This window comes from Bubalus bubalis, chromosome 12 (genome assembly GCF_019923935.1).
Source record: "Bubalus bubalis isolate 160015118507 breed Murrah chromosome 12, NDDB_SH_1, whole genome shotgun sequence".
NCBI classification, from domain to species: Eukaryota; Metazoa; Chordata; class Mammalia; order Artiodactyla; family Bovidae; genus Bubalus; species Bubalus bubalis.
Genome location: NC_059168.1, coordinates 34,716,093 through 34,730,553, shown reverse-complemented (window position 1 = coordinate 34,730,553; position 14,461 = coordinate 34,716,093). Strand labels below are relative to the sequence as shown.

Here is a 14,461-nt window from a genome sequence, read left to right as displayed (position 1 = left end):
TCTCACAAGGTTTTTGCAGTACATCCACTAATAACTCTGTAAATGTTACCTGCCACTTACCACAGTATTTTATTACGATTGAAATATGTTTCCTTTACATAATTAGAGAGCTCACGGACATTTAGACATTATCTACCACATTTTTCAGGTAAAAACCCTGAAGGTCAGAGGCTCAGAGTGATTTTTCTAAAGGGCACAGATAGAATTAGTATGACAAGAATCAGCTAGGCCTTAATGAAATATCACTTTTAACGGATGAACCTCATAATATTCTAAGTGGATAATAGGAGAAGCTCAGCAACCCATATGGCAAGAAAATCTTAGTTGCCTGCTTGATTTTAATTTACACATTTTTTTCCTGCCTGAGAGAAGGGAGGGCAAGGGGAATCAGAGCTGTATCAAATGCAGTGGCATCTGGGCTGATCTAATAGAAATGATCAGGTGAGTCTCCTTAATCCTTATTAGTAGGCTGCCAAGGACTTTTCACAAGAAGTGAATTATTTTAGTGTTAATAAGAAATCAGGCCCAAAATATATTAAATTCTCACTTTCTATCCATATTTGCCATGTCATTCTATTTGCTGATTTTCTTTAGCTTAGTGGTCTATTTTTCAAGTACTAAATACACTGATACTAATCCAGGGGCCTTTGTGAATATCTTTTGGTCACTGGGTTGAGACAACATTCATTTTTTTCAATCTGTTAACTGCAGACAGAAACGAGTGGGCCGTGGAATGGATTTGCCGTGCACGGCTGCTACTCTGCATTATTGAGCATGCTCTCAGTCTCTTGGCATTCTTGGGTGTCCATTTTCAGACAGGGCCCTATTTTACTTGCTGTTTTTTGCTCTTAATAAATAAACTACAAATAAAATGGTGGAAACTTCATGTGTCCCCAGACCACTTGTTTCTTTGGATGCTTCAGATTCAGAAGCACTAGAGACTCCAATAAGGACTGTTTTGACTTTAAAAAAAAAGGAACTATAGTTCTGATCTCGAAAAAAAAGTAAATTAATGTTCTAAAGTAGGTCTATGAACAAAGTATCTGCTACAGAAACTTCTTTGCAAATGATTTTAAAGAATACATCAGGAGGGTCAGGACTGGGAGAAGATGAAGCTGAGGATACTGGGGGATAGAATCAGGCCTGTCTCTACTAAAAATTACTGAGTGCATGAAGGCAATCTATACCTCCTCAGCCTACTTTTACTTTATGCCTGAAAACCACATTAGCCATGTGCCTTGTAAATTATCCTACTCCCATCAAAATCTTAGCAAAGTACCTAAGAAACTATCTCACATAAGGTTTAAAGGACTGATCCAAATTTCAGTGTTATCCCTAACTGATATATCTGCACTTGAATAGACAAATAAAACCTCAAGATAAATGAATGATGGTTTGGACTATATTTCTCATCTTTATTTGGCAGAATAGAAAGGTCTCTAAGATCACACATCTGTCTGCGTAAAACTGTACTAGATTTGAATCATTGTTTTCTCAGACACCTCTTCCTTGTGAAATCTCCCTCATCCACCACAGAAACGATTGCATGATTTCACCCCACTCCAGGTAATCACAGCCAACTGGCCCCTGAGAGGAAAATGCTCCAAGGATTCATTTATAAACCTGGTAGTTACACTGAATTGTGTAGCCTGGCCTACTGGCATCAGGCCAAGCAGATTCCTCTCTGGGTAGGATTCTTCATTTCTTCTCTCACTTCCGTCAGCAATACTGAGTCATGTTCTAGACAGGTCAGACAACGGGGCAAGTCAAGTTTATTATTATTGTTCTCACTCTTATTTTTTACTCATTGAGTTCTCCTTCTAAGATCTGTTCCCATGGCAACAAGACAGGCAACTTTGGTTAAGAAGCTCAGAGCAATGAAACTTGATGGATCCATTTTGCTTTTGTCTCCTCTTGGCTCCTTTTTGGTTGCCACTGACTGTCTCATAGGTCACACTGTCCTTCAGTCCACAGGATATCACTGATGAATTTAAGATCATTTTTATTTCCCTCCCCATGAAGAGAAGGAACTTTGTTTTTCCTGAAACAGGAAGTACTTTTACTTTATCAGAAGCTATTTCACATGCTTTGATTCACTTTTCAGTTCAGTTCAGTCGCTCAGTCATGTGCGACTCTTTGCAACTGAGTGGATGGCAGCACGCCAGGCCTCCCTGTCCATCACAACTCCTGAAGCCTACTCAAACTCATGTCCATCGAGTCAGTGATGCCATCCAACCATCTCATCCTCTGTCATCCCCTTCTCCTTCTGCCTTCAATCTTTCCCAGCATCAGGGTCTTTTCAAATGAGTCAGCTCTTCACATCAGATGCCTAAAGTATTAGAGTTTCAGCTTCAAGCATCAGTCCTTTCAATGAATATTCAGGACTTATTTGCTTTAGGATGGACTGGTTGAATCTCCTTGCAGTCCAAGGGACTCTCAAAAGTCTTCTCCAACATCACAGTTCAAAAGTATCAATTCTTCAGTGCTCAGCTTTCTTTATAGTCCAACTCTCACATCCATACATGACTACTGGAAAAACCATAGCTTTGACTAAATGGACCTTTGTTGGCAAAGTAATGTCTCTGCTTTTTAATACACTGTCTAGTTTGGTCATAGCTTTTCTTCCAAGGAGCAAGCGTCTTTTAACTTCATGTCAGCAGTTACCATCTGCAGTGATTTTGGACCCCAAAATAATAAAGTGTATCACTGTTTCCATTGTTTCCCCATCTATTTGCCATGAAGGGATGGGGCTAGATGCCGTGATTCTAATTTGCTGAATGTTGAAATTTAAGCCAGCCTTTTCATTCTCCTCTTTCACTTTCATCAAGAGGATCTTTAGTTCTTCTTTGCTTTCTGCCATAAGGGTTATGTCAGCTGCATATCTGAATTTATTGATTTTTCTCCCAGTAATCTTGATTCCAGTCTGCGCTTCATCCAGCTCAGAATCTCTCATGATGTACTCTGCATAGAAGTTAAATAAACAGGATGACAATATATAGCCTTAATGTACTCCTTCCCCATTTTGGAATCAGTTTATTGTTCCATGTTCAGTTCTAACTGTTGCTTCTTGACTTGCATATAGATTTCTCAGGAGGTAGGTAAGGTGGTCTGGTATTCCCATCTCTTTCAGAATTTTCCACAGTTTTCTGTGATCCACACAGTCAAAGGCTTTGATGTAGTCAATAAAGCAGAAGTAGATGTTTTTCTGGAACTCTCTTGCTTTTTGATGATCCAGTGGATGTTGGCAATCTGATGTCTGGTTCCTCTGCCTTTTCTAAATCCAGCTTGAACATCTGAAAGTTCAGGGTTCACATACTATTGAAGCCTGGCTTGGATAATTTTGAGCATTACTTTGCTAGTGTGTGAGATGAGTGCAAATGTGCGGTAGTTTGAGCATTCTTTGGCACTGCCTTTCTTTGGGATTGGAATGAAAACTGACCTTCTCCAGTCCTGTGGCCACTGCTGAGTTTTCCAAATTTGCTGGCATATTGAGTGCAGCACTTTTGCAGCATCATCTTTTAGGATTTGAAGTAGCTCAACTGGAGTTCCATTACCTCCAGTAACTTTGTTCATAGTAATGTTTCCTAAGGCCCACTTGACTTTGCATTCCACAATGTCTGGCTCTAGGTGAGTGATCACACCATTGTGGTTATCTGGGTCATCAAGATTTTTGTATAGTTCTTCTGTGTATTCTTGCCACCTCGTCTTAATATCTTCTGCTTCCATTAGGTCCATACCAATTCTGTCCTTTATTGTGCCCATCTTTGCATGAAATGTTCCCTTGATATCTCCAATTATGTTGAAGAGATGTTTAGACTTCCCCATTCTGTTGTTTTCCTCTATTTCTTTGCACTGGTCACTGAGGAAAGCTTTCTTATCTCTCCTTGCTATTCTTTGGAACTCTGCATTCAAATGAATATATCTTTCCTTTTCTCCTTTGCCTTTCCTGTCTTTTTCTTTTCTCAGCTATTTGTAAAGCTATTTTTAAGGCTTGTAAGTATTGATTCACAATACTCCGTTATAAAATCCAAGAAGATGAGTAATGACAGAATTACCTCAAGTACATTGCTTGCTCCCTCAAGGAGCCTTAGCATGGGCCACTTCCTCATCTTAGCCAGCTCTCACTTTCCTCCAGCCAACCCTTGCCTTTCTGTCTTTCTTCAGCCATATCAACTCATATTGTTTTCCCCTTGGCTTAAATGTCACTTTTTTAGAGAACCCTTCTCTGGCCACTCAGACTGGATTAGGACCCACTGCTTCCCCTGCCCATAGCTCCTCTTAGGTTTTCTTCAAAGGATATATTATCATTGGTAAGTACATCTTTTTGTGATTTTTAAGATAATATCTTTTTCTCCAAATAGGCTCTGGACTTCCAAAGATAGAGTATCTAGTTTTTTGGTCTATCATTGAAACCCTAGCACCTAGCAGGGTGACTAATATATAGCTTTTACAAAGATATATTTATTGAAAAATGGATGGAAGAATCTTTCATTTCTCTCTTCTTAAGGCTGCTGCTGCTGCTAAGTCGCTTCAGTCGTGTCCGACTCTGTGCGACCCCATAGACGGCAGCCCACCAGGCTCTGCCGTCCCTGGGATTCTCTAGGCAAGATCACTGGAATGGGTTGCCATTTCCTTCTCCAATGCATGAAACTGAAAAGTGAAAGTGAAGTCACTCAGTCGTGTCTGACCCTCAGCGACCCCATGGACTGCAGCCCACCAGGCTCCTCCATCCATGGGGTTTTCCAGGCAAGAGTACTGGAGTGGGGTGCCATCGCCTTCTCCGCTTCTTAAGGCTAGAAGCTAGTTAACAGTTTATCCAGATGCCTTGGTCAGGTCAGAATGCCATAGCAAAGTACAATTGACTCTATGGAATAAACAATGTAAATGGATTTCTCATTGTTCTGGAGGCTTGGATGTCCAAGATCAGGGTGCCAGCCAATTCAGTGAGAGCTCTCTTTCTGACTTGTAGATGGCCACCTTCTCCTGGTGTCCTCACATAGTGGGGGAGAAAGAGGAAGGGAGAGAGGGAGAGAGTGAGGGGGAATCAGGAGAGAGAGAGAGAGGGAGAATATCTTTTTATAAGGCCACCAATCCTATTGCATAAGGGCCCCACATTTAAGGGCCTCATTTACTCTTTATCACTTCATCAAAGACCTTATCTCCAAATACAGTCATGTTGGGGTTTAGGGCTTCAACATATGAACAGGAGGATTGGGGCACCGTCTTGTCCATCTACATGGGTTAGGTTTATTTGACCTTACGTTCTCTCAGTTCTTGCAGCAGATGTTAACCTATTACTTTGCACTTTCTTGTTTCTCTCTTTTGCAAGAAAACCATTATGCTTTTTGCAAAACAGCATTTGGGTTCCTGCTAGACTTTATAGTCTCTTTTTGTCATTCTTGTCTCTTTGTTACTGTTTGGGTTCCAAGAAAGTAAAAATGTTTTCAAAGTTTGTTTTCTGTGACTTGAAAGTTCTGGTGCAGATTGCCAACACAGAGGTGTATGTATACAAGCAAGACTCAGAGATTATTACTGATTCATTAATACAGTAAACAAACTTCCAGTTAAACTTTCAGTGTTTACCCCTGGGCTTTGACGTTTTCTCAATGGTTTTTATTTTCCTCTAGCTCATATCCTTGACTGCAGGTGAACTCTGGTTCTGGATAGTCTGGCTTCATAGAAAAGTCTTATGTTTGTCTGCAAGGCTTCTATTTAATTTTTAAATTCATTTTTATTACTCTGTACCAGGGAGTCATCTGGAAATGATATTCTTTAATAAACTGTCTTTGACAAATATTATTTTTTTCTTGTTAAAAACTCCTTTTCCTATTTTTCTTCTTCAAATAGCCACTGGCAGTTCTCTGCTTGAGAATGCAATGCTACTAGAGGAACAGCTCTTGCCAAGTGAGGAGAGTTTATTTTTTAAAAATCTCTCCTGCTTTTATGTTATATTTAATCAAAAGTGTACTGTCTTATATTCTTCCCTTTCCTCTCAATTTTGGTTTAAATACTTTTTCTGTAATTGATTTTTCAGTTTTCAGTGAATTTGCAAATGAATGCAAAAATCTGTTATAAGAAACTTTTGGTTTATTAATTCACTACTAGGTTGGTGGGTCATTTCTGAGGGAGTAAGAAAGTTGTATCAGGTATGAACCAGGTGTGTGAACAGACTACTCAAATGATGATTTTGAAGGTCTACAGTGAATAACTTTGCACTTGAAAAAGAAGTTTCAGGTTAACAACGCATTAATGAGGCTATCATATTGACTAGACTTTTGAAACAAGAAATAAGGCTTTTTGCTAATCATTTTACCCTATTTGAATCTCATGCCACTCCCAACCCCTTTTAACATCCCTTTTCAAAAGAGGGATTTTACATCTTTCTGACCCATTAAGAGTAAAACCGGGGCATTCGTGACAAAGGTGACTAGGTAAGGGGCAATAATGTAAACTAGGGTAAAATTCCATTATCTGAATGTTATTAATTCCCTGCCCATGTGCATTTATCTTTACTTAGAATCAGTAATCAGTTTATCAGTTAAAGTGTTAGCACTAAAATGTTACGTACTTTTTACCTAAATGTACTGAATATCTATGTTCCAGAAGATGATGAAAAACTTGAAGTCAAATTGATCATTGTTTCTGCCTTCAAGGATGTTACAATCTACTAGGAAAAAAAAAAAAAAACAAACAAAAAAAACAAACGGATAATAGGTGAAGAGAGGATAGAGAATGAGAAATAGAGAATGATAGAGAACCGAGTTAAGTATGCAGGAATTCAGAGGAGGGAGTGATGACTGTCATTTCATTTGTGGAAATTAAAGAAGGCTTTCCAGCGTAGAGGCATTTGTATACATCCAAGGGATGAATGAGGGCTAGACAAATGGAAAAGACAAAGGTGGGTATTCAGGCAGAAGCAAAAGCCAAAGCTCAGATGAAAGAAATTTGCTCCCTAAATAAGATTGGAAAGGCAAGACTGGAAGAACAAGATCACTACACGTCAGTTAGATTTTTACACATTGTTCTGTGGATCTTGGAGATCTGAAGAAGGGTAGTACAAACAGGGATAAGGAAATACAGAAAAGTATGTAGGTAGACCTGTTTAGACTTGACAACTTATTAAGGGGCAAGGGAGTAGCAGTCAAATCTGAGTCTATAATTTTAGTCCTGGGCAGCTGGGAGAAGGATGTTCTTCTTTGAAAATGAAACGAAGACGTTAAGAAGAAGGTGTTTTGGAGAAGGACATATTTGATTTCAAAAGTAAAAGCATGTTTCTGTACAACAGCCCCAAAACTCATTTATTTAAAGGAATAAGTAGCTTTTATCTAAGGTGTAGACAATGCTTCTGGACTTTAATCCAGATACAATTCCCAGAACTTCATGTTTGAGAGAAATTTATAAAATCATCTCTGTGCCAGTGGATATCTTTTGTTGCCTTCTACTATTTTGTTAAATGAGGTAACATGATAACTTACTATTTGCATTTATTTTGTTTTCACTTAATGTGCAGTCAAGAAAGAAAAGAGTTGGATGAAGGAAAGCCAAAAACAGTCCATGTACAAGGAGCAGAAGCTTAATAAAAAGCAAAAAGGACATTGAGGGAGCAAATAGGAACATGGGTGAGGAAGCAGGTGATGATGATAGAAAATAGTAACAGTTAAACTGGATCCATCTGATGGCTCTGGATTCTAGGATATAAATACAGACATACCCAACTTCAATGCAGGAGACAAAGGAGATGCAGATTCGATCCCTAGGTTGGGAAGATCCCCTGGAAGAGGAAATGGCAACCCATTTCAGTATTCTTGCCTGGAAAATCCCATGGACACACGAGCCTGGCGGGCTGCAGTCCATAGGTTGCAAAAAGAGTCAGAATGACTGAGCATGCACACACCATACTGGCACACACCATTTCAAAAGTTTCCACACACCGCTTTTATAAACCCAAAGAGTTCTAACCAGTGTCAGAGCTCTACTTATGAGGATTCTGGCTAATGGTCTATAGTGGTACGAAAGTTCTATGGTATGTGGAAACCACTGGAAAAGGATGGGCCTAGAGTGTGGGTATTAAGTGGAAGATTGGTCATGTGGAAGAATCTCCAGGTTTATCTTATTATGAAAGAAAAGGTGAGTTTGTGTATCTGTGTGTGTGTGTCTGTATGCTTAACAATTATTTTGTTTAAAGAGGAAGAAAAAATACTTTGTTCTAATTTCTCTTCAAGTGTTCTTTAGCTTCTGACCTAAACCCTAATGAGATTTTCTTCCTTTTTAAGCACAAAAACTTTAAAGAGTACTTGAGTTCTTTTCAGAAAGATTTTTAAAAAATAACTCTCAATTTCTATTGCCTTTTAGAAAATTATGACAAAGGAAAATTAAGTAACACTCATTTGCTCATATCATCTGATTGATAGGCTAGATATTATGCTATTAGGAAGATATAAAAGCTATAGGCTATCTTAAGAATTTGTTGACCTCTTATTATCTTCAAATTCCAAGGTTCAGCTGAAACATAGCAAAATCTAAGTTCATATTCTCCCAGTCTATTTAAAATCCCCACTCATAGTTTGAGTTTTGCCATAAGTGCATGGAAACCTGGTGGAAACAGATAACAGGAAGGTGTTGTTTGATAAACTTCCTTTTTCCATTCCTTCATCTAGTAAGTACATCTTGAATTTCCTTCAAAGTAAAAGCAAAGCTAGGAGCTAGATTGAAAAATTCAAGCAAATTATCAAGAGGTAGCCTATGACAGTAGGGATCTAAATCCCAGGCAAGCAAAATGAGGAATAATGGGTCAGAAATATGAGTTATAAACTGATTATTTATAAATTATAAGAAGGTCAAGTAAGGACCTTGCACAACAAAAGAGCTTGATAGTAGTTGGGGCTAGGAACTTATATGTTTTGTGTCAAAGGACATATACAATATTCAGAACAAGAGACTATGATCTTAAGATAGTGAAATGAGGAAGAAGAGAACTAAAAGTAAAGTGACTGCTTCTAGTGAGAGCCCTTTCTAAATTTTTTAAAATAAAAGTTGTGTGTATTTTGGATCTTACAACATGACGATCTGATATGCATACACGGAGTGAAATGATTACTACAGTTACAGTCAGTCTAATGAACATATCTTCTAACATAGTAACTATTCTGTGTGTGCACAAGTGAAATCAAATTTTAGCATATTCCAATACTTTTTCATACACCTATCGCCCATTTGTATTCCTCTGGAAAAATGTTTATTCAGGCCCTTTACCCATTTCCATTTTTTAACTTGGTTGTTTGATATATATGTATGCTAAGTCACTTCTGTCATGTCTGACTCTGTACAACCCCATAGACGGCAGTCCACCAGGCTCCGCCATCCCTGGGATTCTCCAGGCAAGAACACTGGAGTGGGTTGCCATTTCCTTCTTCAATGCATTGAAGTGAAAAGTGAAAGTGAAGTCACTCAGTCCTGTCCAACTCTTCGCGACCCCATGGACTGCAGCCCACCAGGCTCCTCTGTCCATGGGATTTTCTAGGCAAGAGTACTGGAGTGGATTGCCATTGCCTTCTCCATATAACATTTGAAATATATATAAATATTTTCTATGCATTTTATATCTATCCAGATTAATTATATGTGATCAAATTATCAAAGGGACATGTCATGTGAAACATTGGTAATTCATACTACAGCTGATTGAGCAACTTGAATCCTGATAATCATTCGGATTTGATAATCATGGCTTTACATGATCTCTAAACAATTAGCCCTGGAGAAGGCAATGGCACCCCACTTGGAAAATCCCATGGACGGAGGAACCTGTTAGGCTGCAATCCATGGGGTCGCTAAGAGTCCAACACGACTGAGTGACTTCACTTTCACTTTCATGCACTGGAGAAGGAAATGGCAGCCCACTCCAGTGTTCTTGCCTGGAGAATCCCAGGGATGGGGGAGCCTGGTGGGCTGCCGTCTATGGGGTCACACAGAGTTGGACACGACTGAAGTGACTTAGCATAGCATAGCAAACAATTAGCCCATACATAGATCTACAGAAACAGCTTCTCACCTGCTGATTCTGAGTGGTTAGTGAGATATATCTACCAGAAAATAAATGGTCTGGTTCTCAATGTAAATGTCTCAGCAAAAAGGATTTTTTGCTCATACTAAGCCATTCTACTTTTGGTCATTTTGATTATTTACATTGGTTGGTCCCTGACATCAGCTGATGATGCGCATGGTGACAGCAGCCAATCCCTACTGCCTGTGAGCCAACCAGTAGCTGACCTCACAATTCCATTACTCGGTAACATCAAGAAAAACAGTAATACATGCTTGGAGTGAATAGTACAAATTTGGCCCAGGGAGTTGAAGGTAAAATAAATTTTTACCTGTAAATGAATTTTTTATATCCCATAAAAATTAAAACACTGATCCAAACAAATAAATTATGGAAGTTTCTAGAGTCAGACTTTTAGATGTCAATAAAGCAACACCTGTCTTGACTCCACCCTAAAGCTCAGAAGCTAGACCTTGACTATGAGACGGAGTGGTAGGAAGAGAAAATGCCAGTTTTCCCCTTTGCAATTTCATGACACAACTATAAACCAATGCCTATCTTTGCTGTTTCATATATTATTTCCTTTGTTATAGTACCTTTTGGATTGAAAATAATGAAGCTCCTTGTTTTTCAGTAGAGAGTGTTTGAGGTAATTACTTTTGATTTTGGTAGCTCAAAAAAGGGGAGGAGATTGATTAATTAGTAGTATGGAATGAAATTTCCTAGCAGTTGCCTTGTGACATTTAACCTCTTATTATACTATAGAAAGGTCGGCTATTTTGTGGCATTCTACCAAGCTTGTTTAGATAAAACAATTAAGATTTTGACCATGAACTAGCTTTGCCCATGGACTGAGGAGAAATATTCCTAAAATATCAACCTTAGGGTGAAGATGAGAAACATTTTTAGAACATCAACCTTAGAGTGAAGAGGAAGATGACCTCCTTCCCTAAACAGTACACCAGAACTTCTAAGAACAAGGATAAGCCGCAAAGCCCCAAGTGGTAAGAAATGTAAGCTTCTTCTTTAGGCCTGTTTAGAAAGCTCTAGGAGGGTAAAGATTATTTTTTTCTATTCCACAAAAAAGTAGGTCTTTTCCACTTAACAGAAATGATTTTAGCTTTGAGGATCATGTTTCATCTTCTCCTGATGCTCTTCAGGGTACTGGACCGTTCTCAATGACTCAACGGTGCTAAGATCTTCTGACTCCATCCTGAACTCTGCTTGCCTTGAGCCTGCTCCTGTCGTGTGGCTTCCTCCTATGAACCTGCCAGCCTTCACTCACACTGATGTTGCTTGCACAGTCGATGGCTTCCAAAGCTGACTGGACCTTTCAGCGCATTTTTCTTTTTGTCCTGCCTTCTATAATTATTGTAGATTAAAGGACATTACTAGAAGTGAAAGTGTTAGTCACTCAATTGTGTCCAACTCTTTGCGACCCCATGGACTGTAGGCCGCTAGGCTCCTCTGTCCATGAAATTTTCCAGGCAAGAATACTGGAGTGGTTTGCTGTTCTGTTCTTCAGGGCATCTTCCCGACCCAGGGATTGAACCTGAGTCTCCCACACTGCTGGCAGATTCTTTACCATCTGAACTACTAGGGCAGTAGTAGAAGTAGTATTCCCCACTTACTAGAAGTGAAGGATAGTATTGAAAGTGGTTTACCCCCTTACACCTAATCTGAATTATAGTTTAGGTGCTATGAATAAATCTAATGCTCTCAAGTAAAAGAAGTTAGGACTAAATATTCTAAATTCACATTAGGAAAAATTTTACAATATATTGTGCTTTTGGTTATGTAACTTTTCTATATCTAAACTCCCTTATTTATCTATCAGATATTAATAATCACTCAAACTCTTCCTGAATGATTGAATTCACAACATGCTTCAAAATTCTTCTGTAACACTGGGAAGAAGTTTTAATATAGAAGTCAAATTCATAAAATAAAAATGTTATTATTCAGCCACTATTTTATCAAAGATGACAATTACATGGCAACATCTTGCATATCGATCTCCTAGATGAAAGAATTGAGTACTTCCACCTTAGGTTGTTAGCAGTCTTGAAATACTGAAGCTGCTTTCACACCCTGCAATTATTCAGAATGCATTTTTCACACAACTGGCAATCATACTCCTGTTGTATGAGCAAATTCAAATGCCAAAATGTCAGGAGAGCAAGTGAGACCATCTCTATTAAGGCAAACCAGAGATTTCCAGACCAGATTTCCAAAACCAAAGATTGTGTTGGTGAAAAACTGCACCTCTTTCTCTCCTAAGATTTCTTGATACTATAACAGCTTACACAGGACTCTGGCTAATGCTTATTATGCCTCTCCTGCCCATTCAGTCATCTGTCTCTCCTCTGTTAAAGCTATAGAGACAGTCCTCGTTAGTGCCTTTTTGTCCTATGAACCGGAACCATTGTGGATCAGAACAAAAAAGTAAAAGGTTGAAAACAATTTATTAGACTAGCTGAGCAAGTGATTTCTCAGGGATTCACCCTTGACCTTTTCAGGGGCAATATTTCCATAAATAAATTGGGGCTTTGTTATTTCCCATGAAGATACCTAACCCCAAGCTTTAAAGACATTTGAAAGCTAGAATCACTTTATTGTTCTTTTGCTTTAATGATTTAAGATTGAATGTCATTGTGCTCTCAAGCTTACTAGATAATTGAGCAAATATGTGCTTTATTTGATGATATAGTCATGGCTCTTTAAATATCAATGACTACAGTGTTAGAGTATAAAATAATAGTTGGCAAATATGTAGCTGTTATGAATGAGACACAACACTATAAAATTCATCATTTTAAAATTAATGGGTTTGAACATTATTAACTTAGAATTAATTGATTGTATCTTAAAAAAAAATCATGAATATATAATTATAAATCTCACAGCTCCCTTGAAGAGAAAAGCACTTTACTGGAAGTATAGGCTTTTAAAATTCCTTTCTTGTTTAGTGGGAAGAGTAGCTATTTTTAAAAATAATTGCTTTATTTCTTTAGTGAAGTTTCTGTTTGGGGTTTTTGGCAGTCAAGGCACATTCCATCATTGTCTTTTTATATTTCATTATTTTTCATATTTGCATTATTAAGGAATGGATTGCTTTCAGTAAGAAACATAAGGGTTTATTGTTTGTTATGTTTTGTCTATGGTGAAGGAGTGGTGGGTGGAAATTTGTTTAGCTGATTAATTCTCATCTTGTCGTTCAGATTTTCTAGTGGGTCCTGCACTCATGCAATGACTGGTCAGGTAAGTATTGTACCTTTGACTATGAGCTGATGAGAAAAAGCAAAAGGGAAATAAACTGATGATGAACGGCTTCAACTCTGTGTAAGGCACTGGGGTGGGAAATCTGACTACTCACCACCAACACTCTCAAGATGGTTGATCACTGATTATGTGCACCCCTCTCAGTACTTTAATGCATTACATCATTTAATTTTTACAACTACTCTTTGAAGTAGGCATTAAAAATCTCCACCTTGCAAGTGAGGAACTTAAAGAATGGTCAGGTCATTACATGACAGAGCAGAACCTGTATTTCCCCAAGTGTGTTTTATACAACAGGGTCAAATGAGATGAATCCTAGAATAATAATAAGTAAGCACACAAAAGTATTTGTTGAGTAAATTAATAGAATCATGAGAACTCACTTTTATTCAAACTCAACTAATTACTTATCATGGATTTGTTAGGACTGTAACTGATTGATTTCACATATGATGATTCATTTAGTCTTTTTTTTAAATTCCAGATAAGGAATTGTATACCTTTAGGAAATGGCAACCCACTCCAGTATTCTTGCCTAGAGAATCCCAGGGACGGGGGAGCCTGGTGGGCTGCCGTCTATGGGGTCACATGGAGTCGAACACGACTGAAGCGACTTAGCAGCAGCATTTTATAATCAGAGAAGAATACACTATCAAAGTATACTTAGACAAGATTGTGCACATTCAGGGTGGTATGGCATAGGTATTGGCATATATAAACTACCATGCGTAAAATAGATTGCTAGTGGGAAGCTGTACATAGCTCACAGAGTTCAACTTGGTGTTCTGTGCTGTCCCAGAGGGGAAAGATGGGGGCAGGTGGGTGGGAGGGAAACTCAAGTGGGAGAGGATATATGTGTACACATAGCTGATTCACTTTGTTGTACAGCAGAAACTAGCACAACACTGTAAAGCAATTATATTCCAGTAATGAAATTTTTAAAGAGAAGTATACTTAGAAAAAGAAGTGGAACCTGTCCCCTTAAGTCTGAATGATTACAGTGCCTCCTTTGAGGTGTGTCAGTTGATAGGGAGGTAGACATATGAAAATGAATTGCTCTTAGGCAGTTTTTTTCCCTCCTGTATCTGCAGGATGCAAAAGTGATATAAAAGCTTTTAGTTTCTAATGAAATATTAC

The 14,461-nt window shown here is 38.4% G+C and overlaps 1 long non-coding RNA gene across 1 annotated transcript; it reads left to right on the top strand.

Moving 5' to 3' along the window:
• The first annotated feature begins 10,271 nt into the window (after positions 1 to 10,271).
• On the top strand, positions 10,272 to 11,420 carry LOC112578197. The gene is made up of 3 exons (XR_003102534.2): positions 10,272 to 10,356; positions 10,928 to 11,046; positions 11,203 to 11,420. It is a non-coding gene; the product is annotated as an uncharacterized LOC112578197 (long non-coding RNA).
• The last annotated feature ends 3,041 nt before the right edge of the window (positions 11,421 to 14,461 follow it).